This window comes from Neoarius graeffei, chromosome 28, assembly GCF_027579695.1.
Source record: "Neoarius graeffei isolate fNeoGra1 chromosome 28, fNeoGra1.pri, whole genome shotgun sequence".
Lineage (NCBI taxonomy): Eukaryota > Metazoa > Chordata > Actinopteri > Siluriformes > Ariidae > Neoarius > Neoarius graeffei.
Window position 1 is genome coordinate 24374732 of NC_083596.1, and position 14323 is coordinate 24389054.

General features: G+C 38.6%; 1 protein-coding gene across 2 annotated transcripts in view; it reads left to right on the plus strand.

Moving 5' to 3' along the window:
• Positions 1-462: 462 nt before the first annotated feature.
• Positions 463-14323, plus strand: part of prkaa1 (protein kinase, AMP-activated, alpha 1 catalytic subunit) — a 41652-nt gene continuing 27791 nt past the window's right edge. The window contains exons 1-2 of one of the 2 annotated variants that reach the window (XM_060912904.1): positions 463-543; positions 929-1007. The gene's annotated coding sequence lies outside the window, so the exon portion shown is untranslated. The remainder of the gene's footprint in view (positions 544-928; positions 1008-14323) is intronic. The other variant, XM_060912905.1, reaches the window with a different exon arrangement.

Here is a 14323-nt window from a genome sequence, read left to right on the forward strand (position 1 = left end):
GAAGGTTTTTTTTTTTAATAAACACAAGCTTGTACAAAATTATGATTTTTAAATAAGACTTGCAGCTTATCAAAAACGTAAGGGTGGGAATTAAATACATCACTACCAAGTTTATGCTGGTGGGGAAAAATAAGGAGCAATAAGTGCAGCAGGACACTGTCATCAGTGTGGATTGGAAAGCTTGTTAAAATGGATACGTGATGAAAAATGACTTCAGAATGACGTGCTCGGATTGAACTTTTGCCCTCTTTTGATGTTCCTTGTTAAACAAAGCAAAGCACTTTTTTTTACTTTTCATGATTTGCCTGATTATGAATGCATTTGTTCAGCGTTTCTCATGTTTTATTTTCAGCGTATGTCTTAAAATGAAATATGTAAGCAATCTGTGCATTTCGTTGTAGTGGGCCAACATGAACTGACCAAGCACCAGGTAGCTGTGAAGATCCTGAACAGGCAGAAGATCCGCAGTCTGGATGTAGTGGGCAAGATTCGCCGTGAGATCCAGAACCTCAAGCTTTTCAGGCACCCCCACATAATTAAGCTGTAAGTAGCAGTGGCAGTTCTCTTCAATGCTCAGTAAAGTTTAGATCGAACAATAGGGCTGGGTGATGGTACAGAACGGAGTGGGGGAATCACAATATTTCCAATTTTATGAACTATTCAACAGTTATGATTTTTTTGTTTGTTTTTTGTAATGGCATAAAGCAAATGAAAAATTGTGTGACCTTATAAAGGTGCTTTTTTTTTTTTTTTTTTTTTTTTTTTAATAATTAGAATAGACTGGAAAAATAGTAACAGCACCATCTGTAGCTAATAGTGAAAACAGTTCTTTTAAATAAAGGATGTTTAATTTAAAAAGCACTGTTTTGCTATTGGTGGCGCCGTTACTATTTTCCCCCCAAGTCCATTCTGCTGTTTTTTTCCATAGTCTGTTCATCTCGTCTGAACCCTTCTTTCTCAACAGAGGAAATGGGGATCCTGTCTTTCATGACCTGAAATAACTTGGGGTAGGCTTTTCAAATCAGAGTTCCTTCCCTGTTTACAGAGTGACGTCAAAGCAACATGGCTGCACACAGCATCAGAAATAAACAACGTAAAACGTCTTACCTTTAAATACCTTTTTAAATACAAGTATTACAGGGTGTCTCAAAATGGATGCAACCCATTAACGTTATAATAATTTATTACTCTGACAAGAAACTTGGCAGCACGGTGGTGTAGTGGTTAGCGCTGTCGCCTCATAGCAAGAAGGTCCGGGTTCGAGCCCCGTGGCCGGCGAGGGCCTTTCTGTGCGGAGTTTGCATGTTCTCCCCGTGTCCGCGTGGGTTTCCTCCGGGTGCTCCGGTTTCCCCCACAGTCCAAAGACATGCAGGTTAGGTTAACTGGTGACTCTAAATTGACCGTAGGTGTGAGTGTGAATGGTTGTCTGTGTCTATGTGTCAGCCCTGTGATGACCTGGTGACTTGTCCAGGGTGTACCCCGCCTTTCGCCCGTAGTCAGCTGGGATAGGCTCCAGCTTGCCTGCGACCCTGTAGAACAAGATAAAGCGGCTAGAGGTGACGAGACGAGAAACTCCCAAAAATTTGACATTTTCTAGAAGCTATTATAACGATTACAAAACCAAAGATTTGAGGTCTCTAGCTCAAAGGATACATCCATTAGAGCATATGTTCCAAATGACTGCCATTACGCTGCAAGCAAACTTGAAGCCGATGAGCAAAGTTGTCAGTCATCCTGACACACACTTCCTTCCAGATGGCACAAATCTTCTGGGTGATGGCCACTTTCAGTTCAGCAATGGATTGAGAACGATTCTCATACACATGGTCTTTCAAGAATCCCCAAAGATAAAAATCTGGGCGGTTCGGATCGGGTGAATGTGGAGACCACTCTGGTTCGCAGCGCTTGCTGATCAGCCGATGAGGGAATCGGCGGTCCAGCCACTCCATTGTGATGTTGGCTGTATATGGAGTTGCCCCATCTTGTTGGAACTATTGCACGCACGACGTGTCCCAAGCGCCGTCCAGAACTTGTTGAGCACCACAAGGTAACGCTCCTTTGTGACAGTGATGGCCTCCTCGTCTGCATCTTCAAACCAAAATGGTCCGATTATGCCATGTTTTGAGATGGCCACCCAGGCTGTACATTTCAGAGTGCAAGGGCCTCTGAAGCACCTCATCTGGGGTTTGTGTGCCCCAGAACACATTGTTCTTGCTATTGACATACCCAGAGAGCAAGAAGTGTGCTTCGTCACTGAACCCAAACAGCATCAAGAAAGTCAGGATCCTCTTCGATCTTGTTTTCAAGCCACCGGCACATCACAACACGTTTTGCCGTGTCAGCTGGTGTGAGTTTGTTTGACCTGGATCCTGTATGGGTACAGCTGAAGATCCTTGATCATGATTGTTTGCACTGATGCACGTGAAAGACCCAGTTCTTGGCTTCGTCTTCGGATGGACATTTTTTGGACTCCTTCCGACAGAATCTCTCACCGCATCCACCTTGTCAGGAGATCTTGCAGTCAGCTTCCTGCCAGATCTGGGTGTTTCTCCCTTCTTGTTGAGGTTGTTTACTGATCCTGTGGCTTGAAATTTGTGTGCCCAATGATAAATTTGGCTTTTTTGGGGATAGTTGTTGAAGTTGAACTTCTTGTGAAATTTTGCTTGCACCATTTTGAGTGATTTTTGTTTCCAAATAAGTAGTAACACAATATTTTTTTCCTCCTTTGTCCAAGGCATTTTGACTGACTAATAATTATTAGTTGTTATGGTCTCCTCTCTTCAAATCTGAAAAATTAGAACAAGAACATTTAATATTGGCAGAATTATTAGCAGTGACATGGGTTATATGTATTTTGAGACACCTTGTAACTTTAATCAACTGGGACACTTTTGTTTGTTAAATCTGAAACACTGACTATACAGTTGACTGAGGAAAGAAAATATACATCACTCTTCTGAGTTAGCTACTTAGCTTATCGCTAACCAAATATGAACAGTTTTTTCCACTTCATCTGCCTAATCTGCAGAGGTCTAAAATGACGTAATTCCAACCAGCGAATTACCGTTTGGGATGTAATGTAGCATTATATTTTACATATATATATTTTTTATCTCACTTTTTTCAAACCTGTACCAATTCCATTTCTCTGAAGTGATATTTGATCCAGCCTTGCAGTAGATTGGCGACTTGCCCAGAGTGTACCCTGCCTCTCGCCCGAAGTCAGCTGGGATTGGCTCCAACTTCCTCCGTGACCCTGGCAGATAAGCGGTAGAGATAATGGATGGATATTTGAACTTTTCTGAGCTCAGTCCTCGGCAAAGTGCTTCCTGTTTATCTCGCTTTAGTCTAAACATGCAGTGCTTGGGAGTAATGTTGGCTGTAAGAGGTGTTTATCAGGCCAAGAAGGCTGTGTTTTTAAACTTTTAAATAGCATTTATGGGCCCTTTTAAATAGGGGTGTGTGCGCGCACACACTTTTATATAACGGAGATGCCTACTAGTATGGATTGGCTGTATTGGCTTCAACTGGTTCAAAATGCAGCGGCGAGGGTTCTCACACGAACAAAAAGAACAGAGCACATTACCCCAATTCTAAGGTCCCTTCACTGGCTTCCAGTAAGCTACAGAATTGACTTTAAAGCATTGCTGCTGGTGTATAAATCTCTAAATGGTACAGGGCCCAATTACCTCTCTGATATGTTGCAGCGGCCTAACCCAGTCAGATCTACCAGATCGCAACAGAAAAATTTACTATTAAAACCAGTTGTTAAAACAAAGTGTGGTGAAGCAGCTTTTAGCTACTATGCAGTACAGCTATGGAACCAACTGCCAGAGGACATTAAAAATGCTCCTGCTGTTGGCAGCTTCGAATCTAGGTTAAAGGCCAAGCTGTTTTCAGATGCTTTCTGTTAAATAATTAATATTTTTACATTTTTTTTATAATCTTTACTTTCTCTGCATGTTTTAAATTTACTTTAATTTTATTCTATTTTATTCCGCTGGTTTCTTTTTCTTCTTTTTTCTTTTTGGCATTTTATTATTTTATTTCTACTGTTGTTTAATTCTTATTATTTTCTTTTAATTCTTTTAATTAATTGTTTTAGATTAAAAATAAAATTATTTTATGTAATTTTATTTCTCTATTGTTTACTGTTTTTGTTTTTGCTTCTGTAAAGCACATTGAACTGCCATTGTGTATGAAATGTTCTATATAAATAAACTTGCCTTGCCTTTTGTACGGAAAAGTTACGTAAATACGATGTTATGGCAAACAGTATTATTCTGTACGGAATTATTATAAAGTCTTAAATTCCAGTGAGTTGTTTTTAAATGTCCAAGCGACTTTTTCAATCCATGCGCGATTCACGGCTAGGCTATTTATTTTTACGACAGCCGCACATGCTGTGTGTGACATGCGCAGATTCCGCACATGCTGTGTGTGACATGCGCAGATTCCGCACATTTGTTCGCGCTATTTTCGATACGGTAGAATGGCCGTGCATTACACCCAGTCAAAAGGGCAATGGATACGCGCACTGCAAACTGTGTAGAACTGACATTAACATCACTCGTGGTGGTCGCGATGACTGCACGCGGCATGTCAACTACAAAAAAACATATGGAGTATGCTGAAATGCCGAGTCAGGCGGAAAGTAAATCTGGGGCTATCCAGCAGTTTTTTACGAAATCTGTGGATGAAAAGACACGGAACGTGACACGTGCTGATGGTTGACCTATGCTTGGAGTTGAACTTGCCAATTAGTGCCATGAAATGTGAGTTAAACTTATTCAGTTTCTTTTTACATGTCTGATTTTTATTCACTGAAATATCAAACACTGGCTGTACTTCTTTAATTCAAAGTATTTTCAGTGTTGCAAGTGCAAATGTACATGTAGTATGATCAAAAACAGAATTTTATGATTAGTGCTGTTGGGATTGTGGCAAAAAATGGATCATTCCACTGTTTTAAATACAATTATAAATGTCATTTTATTCAATGTCTCTTCTGAAGCATTATGCTGAAGTATTTATATATTGGGACATTAAGATAACAATGTCGGACTCTCTTTGGCATGAAATAAGAAATTTTTTTTTTAAATTTTATTAGAATCCGTTAACAGGTAGAACATTTTGCCAGGCAATACAATATAATCCTTTGAGGAGTTACATTCAATACCAATGATTGGTAGTCAACCGTAATGTCTGCGAACAGGGAACACTATTGTATTTATAAAAATGTGATCTATTGTATGCTCTAGAAATTTGTTGAGTGGAAATTCAGTTGAGATGACTGCTCGCGTTTTGTTTATTCAATTCACACGAAACAGTTCTTTTTAATAATTTAAATGTTAAACATATTGGTATATACACCTCTTTATAATGGAAGTGTGCATAAATTAATGTTGCTGAAAGTCATTCCAAAATACTGAAAAATGTTTTCAAGAATACTGAAATTCAAAATTTGGGGTAGGCATCTCCTGATATAATCTCAGAACATTTTTTTTTAATGATTTTCAAAACATTAATTCAGATTAATCATGAAAGTTGCTCAACACTACAGGACAGTGCTCTTTTATCTGAATGGTTTTCATCTGCTTGTAATGTCCTTGTCTGTATATACAGTGGTGCTTGAAAGTTTGTGAACCCTTTAAATTTTTCTATATTTCTGCATAAATATGACCTAAAACATCAGATTTTCACAAGTCCTAAAGTAGATAAAGAGAACCCGGTTAAACAAATGAGATAAAAATATTATACTTGGTCATTTATTTATTGAAGAAAATAATCCAATATTACATATGAGTGGAAAAAGTATGTGAACCTTTGCTTTCAGTATCTGGTGTGACCCCCTTGTGCAGCAATAACTGCAACTAAACGTTTCCGGTAACTGTTGATCAGTCCTGCACACCGGCTTGGAGGAATTTTAGCCCATTCCTCCATAGAGAACAGCTTCAACTCTGGGATGTTGGTGGGGTTCCTCACATGAACTGCTCGCTTCAGGTCCTTCCACAACATTTCAATTGGATTAAAGTCAGGACTTTGACTTGGCCATTCCAAAACATTAACTTTATTCTTCTTTAACCATTCTTTGGTAGAATGACTTGTGTGCTTAGGGTCATTGTCTTGCTGCATGACCCATTTTCTCTTGAGATTCAGTTCATGGACAGATGTCCTGACAATTTCCTTTAGAATTCACTGGCATAATTCAGAATTCATTGTTCCATCAATGATGGCAAGCCGTCTTGGCCCAGATGCAGCAAAACAGGCCCAAACCAAGATACTACCACCACCATGTTTCACAGATGGGATAAGGTTCTTATGCTGGCATACAGTGTTTTTCTTTCTCCAAACATAACGCTTCTCATTTAAACCAAAAAGTTCTATTTTGGTCTAATCCGTCCACAAAACATTTTTCCAATAGCCTTCTGGCTTGTTCACGTGATCTTTAGCAAACTGCAGATGAGCAGCAATGTTCTTTTTGGAGAGCAGTGGCTTTCTCCTTGCAACCCTGCCATGCACACCATTATTGTTCAGTGTTCTCCTGATGGTGGACTCATGAACATTAACATTAGCCAATATGAGAGAGGCCTTCAGTTGCTTAGAAGTTACCCTGGGGTCCTTTGTGACCTCACTGACTATTACACGCCTTGCTCTTGGAGTGATCTTTCTTGGTCGACCACTCCTGGGAAGGGTAACAACGGTCTTGAATTTCCTCCATTTGTACACAATCTGTCTGACTGTGGATTGGTGGAGTCCAAACTCTTTAGAGATGGTTCTGATGAGCATCAGCAGCACTTCTTTTTTTTTTTTTTTCTGAGGTCCTCAGAAATCTTTGTTCGTTCCATGATATACTTCCACAAACGTGTTGTGAAGATCAGACTTTGATAGATCCCTGTTCTTTAAATAAAACCGGGTGCCCACTCACACCTGATTGTCATCCCATTGATTGAAAACACCTGACTCTAATTTCACCTTCAAATTAACTGCTAATCCTAGAGGTTCACATACTTTTGCCACTCACAGATATGTAATATTGGATCATTTTCCTCAATAAATAAATGACCAAGTATAATATTTTTGTCTCGTTTGTTTAACTGGGTTCTCTTTATCTACTTTTTAGGACTTGTGTGAAAATCTGATGATGTTTTTAGGTCATATTTCTGCATAAATATAGAAAATTCTAAAGGGCTCACAAACTTTCAAGCACCGCTGTAATATTCACATAAAATCTATCAGAAACTAAATGATTAAAAAGAAAGAAAGCACAACTTTATTCATCACACACTTGTGAAATAATTAACTTGGCTTTTTACAGTTTGAAGAAAAACATCACGCATGTAGTAGGTCAGGGGGAAGAAAGAAAAAAAAACACATTTCACAAGCTCTGAGTGAAGTTCATGTTCCATACTTGACTGTTTAATAAATCGATCCTTGCCTCTTTTTAATAGGATCACACGCTGATACTTCTCACATCTTTTCCCTCTCTTTCAGCCTCTGCCTCTCACACACGCTCACTGTCCTAACACCCTCTGACTCACTTGCTTAGTCATATTGTGTTTCCTCTTACACGGTTTCCTTCTTGCACTCACACTTGCTTGGTGAAAAATATGAAGTATATGAGGAATGGGAAATGGGCTGCGCTAAGGCTCATTTTTGAACATGAACCAGTTCACTGTTTGTCAGACTTGGTATCAAAGAGATGTTTTCGTTGTTTATTTCCGCAGCCAGATCCCCTGTGACCAAAGTAGCATTTTTTCTCATGGTTCTTCTAAGGAGGTGCAAAAGGCACATGTAATTACAGAAGACTGAGGAGGGGGAGGATTTGCGTTTTACTCTTCATTGGGCTTGAGAAAATGGCTCGAGATAACTAATGGGTGATTGAATACTGTGCGTTTTCCAAAATATAAATTTGCATATCAAAGGTCAATAAGTAAAGATTCATTAGCGAGCAAGTAAAAGCTTTAATGTGCTGCACGTTTTGGCTTCCTAGAAAACGGAACAGGCTAAAAAAAGTGGTAGCAAAGCTATTTAATGCTATGATGACATACGGAGAGCTAGTTGCCAAATTAAGTGCATTGGTGCAGAATAAGGGAAAACATGTTTATAACTTTTTATCCTCTTCAAGTGAAGCCTCTAAATCTGTGTCGAGTCTGATACTTTCCATCAGCTGAGACTCAGATCAAACTCTTGCAGGTTGTTTCACTGTTTAAAGCACTGGTGTCAGTATGAATCTGTAATCTCTCTCTCTCTCGACCGTTCACACCGTAAAAATCCATAAAACCCTTAACACTACTAATGGTAGTGAGTGAGAGTGTCTGCCCTGTTTGCTTTTGTTTAAATGCTCCACTGCATTTTTTATTAATTATTATTATCTGCCCAACCTATGTGCTGGAAATCACTAGAGAAACTCTGTTTATGATGTTAAGAATGAACTTTGGCTTGCACATTGTCAACTTTTATTACTGAATATAGAATAATGCAAGGATATAGAATAATGCACACTGTACTGTTTTAAGGCATAAAAGGTGTGTATGGGGTGGGTTCCCCCCTGCTTGTGCGATTATTTCACACATTGATATTTTTTCAAACTGTTATTTTTGTGTTCAGTACTTTCACAAAGAACGTGAATGTTACACGTTGGGGGGGGGGAGCGTCTTTTTTTTTTTTTTGCACCGAGGTCAGTTTTTCTGAGCATTCGCACTGTGAATAAAGGCGTAAACCAATCACGTTGTGCAGAACAGCATGAAGTAAAACATATTAAGAAATGCATAATTTGTGTGAAAACTTTGCACCCATCCTTTGCATTTTTGCATCGCCATTTCGTATTGTATCCGGTGTGTAAAGGCCTTTACTGTGGTTGGTAGAAGAGAGCAACTGGACTTGCTTGAAAAGTCTTGAAGACGTTTCGCCTCTCATCCGAAAGGCATCCTCAGTTCTGTCTGCCCATGTTTACATTAGACCGTATCAGCGGATCATCAGATTAACGTTTTTAAAACGATTAGTGTGCACACAGCAACACCAATACACAATTTGCGTGCACACAGCAATACCAATACACGGATACGCTCGGCTCCGCAGGCATCCTGCGCTCCAAATCACTCCGCCCTGAACAGCGAGTGCCCTCTGGAGGGTGCGCACTCCGGCCTTGCGCAGCTCACAGAGCACGCGAGTGAAGTGAACAAGCTGTGATTCGGGACTGAGCCGCTGTGTGTGTGATCCCAGCGCACATCACTTGCAAGTGGAAGGATGGCAAGCCTAAAGACAATCATAACTACACAATGGGCAGTATTTGCATCAGTATTTGCAGTATTTTCATACTTTTATACTCTTTAATGAAAGGTGATACAAGGCGGAAGTCCGCGCCGTTTTTCAGCAGTCGCGTCACATGACCAATGCCAGCGAATCAGGAAGGTGGATGTCACAGTGACGTTGTCCAATGAGACGCCAGCTAGAGTTCAGCACAGCGTATCCGTGTATTCTGAATGTTTACACAGCACCGGAGCTGACACGATCTGGATTGAATACGTGGATGCTGGCGGATTCCCGTTTCCCGGCATTTCCAGGCAGTTTAATGTAAACGGACAGTGCATCCGCGAAGAAAACGAGACAGATACGGTCTAATGTAAACGTAGCCTCTGTCTAATAGGGAGTATCAGGTATTTATCCTCTCATGGATCATCATAGAATCTGAATCAGAATGCTGATGGCTGCATTGTAGGTGGCTGATAGATGTCATAGACACCCACCTCTGTTCAGTGATGGTCGTTCCAGGTTGACAAAAATGAACGATCCTCTCTGGCTAAGATGATACTCCCTATTAGACAGACAGAACTGAGGATGCCTTTCGGACGAGAGGCGAAACGTCTTCAAGACTTTTCAAGCAAGTCCAGTTGCTCTCTTCTACCAACCACAGATTACTATGTACCTGGATGACTGAGTATCTTCACAGAAAGGCCCTTACTGTTCACACATGTGTTTTTGAATTTTTGATTTTTATTTTTTTAAATGCATTAAGGGAATAAAATATCCACAAAAATAATTTTGCTGTGTCCAGCCTCATCCTTCCTAACCTGGCCATGTACATTTGCATAAAGTAAGCATATTTGTCCACTTCCCAAAATCTTGAAAAATAATACAGTGCTAGTTTTTGCACACTTTTTACTGTTTTAAGGCCTTTACACACCAGGTGTATATGGGGTGGGCCCCCCCTCCCCCCCTCCTCGTACGATAATTTCACACTATATTTTTTTCAAACGGTTATTTTTGTCTTAGTACTTTCACCGAGTGTGAATGTTACACAGTGGAAAAATAGCGCCCCCCCGCTTTTTTTTTTAAATTAAACCTGGCCACATACATTTGCAGAAAGGAAGCGTATTTGCTAGGGTTGGGCGGTATTACGGTAAGAAGGTATCCCGAGGTATCCAAAAGTACCAACGGTATCGGTCTCATTACCGTCATTTTAAAAAAATATATAATATCTAAATAAATATGGAGTACATGAGGTCATAATATAAAATAATAAATTGAAGATCATCCCCAATAACTGTGTGATCGTATTTTCACTAATTCTATCAATTTCCTAAAGAAGTTCTCATCGCGTGCAGGGTTGTTTATGTCGTTACCATGGCAACCCTGCGTGACATTTGGATGCGCTTGCTATCTTTGTTGGGTGTGTTAAACCGTATGGATTTAAGTGGAATAATTGTAAGGAGTTATGTGATCAAGACAACGTTTTAAGCAAGGTAAGGCCATTTGATTATTAATTTCCCCGCCATGGCGTGACGTGGGCCCATATGATTTTTGCCTTGTGCAGCTATCACGCATTTGAATTAGGTTCGCCTCATTTGCGCTGAAGAATATGGTTTATCGCGCAGTCTAAACGGACTTGGGTGTTGGTTGATTCTTTTTCTTTTTTTTATTTCCCATGCTTGAAAGGGTATGATCCTGCTCATCGTGTACTTTTTTTTGATGGAGTAGGTGATATAGTGCTGCAAATGGCGTTTCAACGCAGACATGTGTAAACGACAGTTGAATGCTATTTTCAAGATGAAGGAAGAGTTGCGTGATGCTTTGAAATATCTCTTAATCCATTCATCAATGCACAAAATTCGCTTTGCTGCTTAATCCATACCACAATGCACACAATTCGCTATGCTGCTTTTAAATAGTACATTTGAGGCATAGGCGCACGTTACACAGTAGGCCGAAACAAAATATTATTTTTTTCTCGGTAATACCGTATACCCCGGGAAAACACAGACAGTTTAAAGGTATCAAAATTTGGATACCGCCCAACCCTAGTATTTGCCCATTCCCCAAAATCTTGAAAAATCCTTTTAAGGTACATTTTAGAACAGATAAAAATGTGATTAATTTGCGATTAATCATGAATTAACTATGGACAATAATGCGGTTTTAATTGTAATTAAATATTTTAATTGATTTAACAGCCCGATTATAAAATCATAATCTTATTTAACGTAATCAACTAACACCACTAACAGGCTCTGAAATTAGAATAGGATGTTTGTAGAAAAATAAATTATCGAAGTGTCATGTTGGATAATAACCTCCATTATATTGATTTTTAAAAAAGTTTCTTTTTAAAATAATGCATTACTTTTTGTATATTTTATTGTATACCAGCTGCTTTAATAAAAACAAAACAGGATGAGCTAATTGGGATGTAAAGGTTTTTTCTTGTTTCTGGGTGTAAGGTACTTGCCAGATAGTAATGTGATGAGCACAGAGATGTTGAGAGTCAGAGAAGGAGCCTGCTGGAGCTTACTACAAAAGAGTAGGTCAGGATTTAGAATGTAAGCTGTAATTTTCCCCAGTATTCATCTGTTACTTGAATCATTTTCAGTGGAACTGTCAAAGTATTTAATGGCAACAAAACAAATATTAATTTGTTTGAAAGTGCATTGTGCCTTAAATTATAAAATAACAAATGATTAAGTTGGGAGCCCGGCTCACAACATGGGGGTAAAATGTGTTACTGTATATCGTGGCCGCGTTTTAATAACTTGTTCACTTGTTTTAAACATTCCCACAGTTGAACTAGAATGAAGGTGTGAATTAGTAAATTGTATGTAATTTAAATTTTAAAATATTTTACAATTTATGATGTAGACACGAGTGTTTTACTGGGAAACATGCCACTCGTGTTTTTCATACGAACTACATCTGGGACCTGAATAACACATTTTCCGTAACTTCACTTGTGAGGATATCGCTGAATTATTTTGAATAACTTGCATAATTTTGGTTTGTGAAGGTGGCTGTATAATAATAAACAGAAAATTGAACGTTGGCATGAAGATGTGCAGTTTATCTTATGTTGAAAAACTCATATTTTTCATATGAAGTAGGGCTGCACAATAAATCGTTAAAAAATCGCGATCTCGATTCACACATACACGTGATCTCATTTCGAAACACAACGATTATTAAGCATTTTATTTCACGAGCGGCATCACAAACAAATGCTCCCATTTCTTCCCAGGTTTTTTCAAGCGCCCGTAAAGGCAGCACTGCCGCTGACTCCTCCCTCGACCTATGGTAAAGCGTCTTTACAACACGTGATTCAGTCAGTGGAGGAAGCCCGCCTGCAGTTGAGTGTGTGGAAACCAGTGTTGCCAGATTGGGCGGTTTTGAATTCTACTTTGCAGGCAAAAAATGGCTTGGGCTGGTTGACAAAAACTGGGCGGGTTTGACGTTAGTTCGGCGGGTTTTTATCAGATGTTTATAAATATTTCGCACCATAGACCTAGTTTACCCAGCACCCCTTAGGTATTTTAAACAACCGAAATCGAGCATTGGCCTAAATTAATCATTAACTATAAACATTACTCCATTAAGTATTATTTAAACAAAAAAAGTCATGTAACTGTAAGACTAATAAGAATGTGTGTAATGTAGTGCAGAAACTGAACTCATAAACTAGTAAATAAGTGACGCAATCCATTCTCCATTTTCTCTTCTCATGTTACATTCAGCCATGCATCGTAGCCTAACTTTTTTTTTTTTTTTAATTGAAGTATATAAAACAGGTACAATCTAACAAATCCACAAAAATCAGGATAACAGATGAAGAAAATACATGGATGTAGACAAAAATAAATTAAGCAGAATAACTAGGCCTGTAAAATTAATAAAACAAACAGGATAAATAAAAAGATAAACAAATAAAAGACAAATAAAAAATAAATAACCTCAGCAATGCAGATGTTATAAACAGTGCAATAAACATTTTGTATAAAAAATCGTGCCAAAGAATCGTCATCTCAATTCTAAGCAAAAAAAAATCATGATTCACATTTTTTCCAGAATTGTGCAGCCCTAATATGAAGTACATCCTGGACTTGAGTAACATATTTGAATAATATTAGCTGACTTTGAGTGGTATATCTGATATATTCCATTCAGCTAGCATGACATTGAACAAGTCGAAGACGAGTAGCTGAATGGAATATATCTGATGTACCATGAGAAAAGCTATTTATTATTATTATTATTATTATTATTATTATTATTATAATACACATTCGGTGGAACAATTATGGATTTTTACAAAAAGTTAACAGGTGGGTAACTTACCAATATTAAATGCTGATTCTGATCGAATGTAATTCAATGTTCTGTCAATCCAATGTACTGTACAAAGTCAAAGTTCTAACAATAAAAATGGTACAAGTCCAAAAACCCTGAACAACCCAACTTATGTACAAACTATACACAACTTGTATCCAGGTTGACAGTTCAAGTTCAAAGTTACTTTTGGTCGTAGTTAATTGTTACATTGCAGTTGTTCAAAACAAAAGGGCTTTGCTGAGTGAATTCCTCTTGTAAAAGTCTCCGTCACTTTTCCTCACCTCCAAGTAGAACTTTGACAATATTTCTGCTATTGCACTCTCTTCCAGTTTTTTGATGTTCGTTGGTCTGTTTTTCTCTTGTAAATATGCGTGAAGAATATCCAGGGAGGTTTTGGTAGTCTTTCGGGTGTTCAGTACGTCTGTCTCTTTAAATCTTTGGCTTTTAATGAAGCAAACCTCGTGACCATGTTTATGTACAAACTGTCAGTCACTTGCTAGCACGGAAGTTTTACGTCTCTGACGTGTCTCTTTTTCAGTTTTTTGATGTCCGTTTTTTTTTTTCTCTTGTAAATATGCGTGAAGAATATATAATCAAGTTTTGCGTATGCGCAGCAGAAAAGTTTTGTCATTGGATCTTCGCAGGAAATCCGATGTGTGACGTCGTGTTATCTTGACAACGTGCAATATTATAACAATATTGTATGCTCATTCTCCATTGGGGAGAG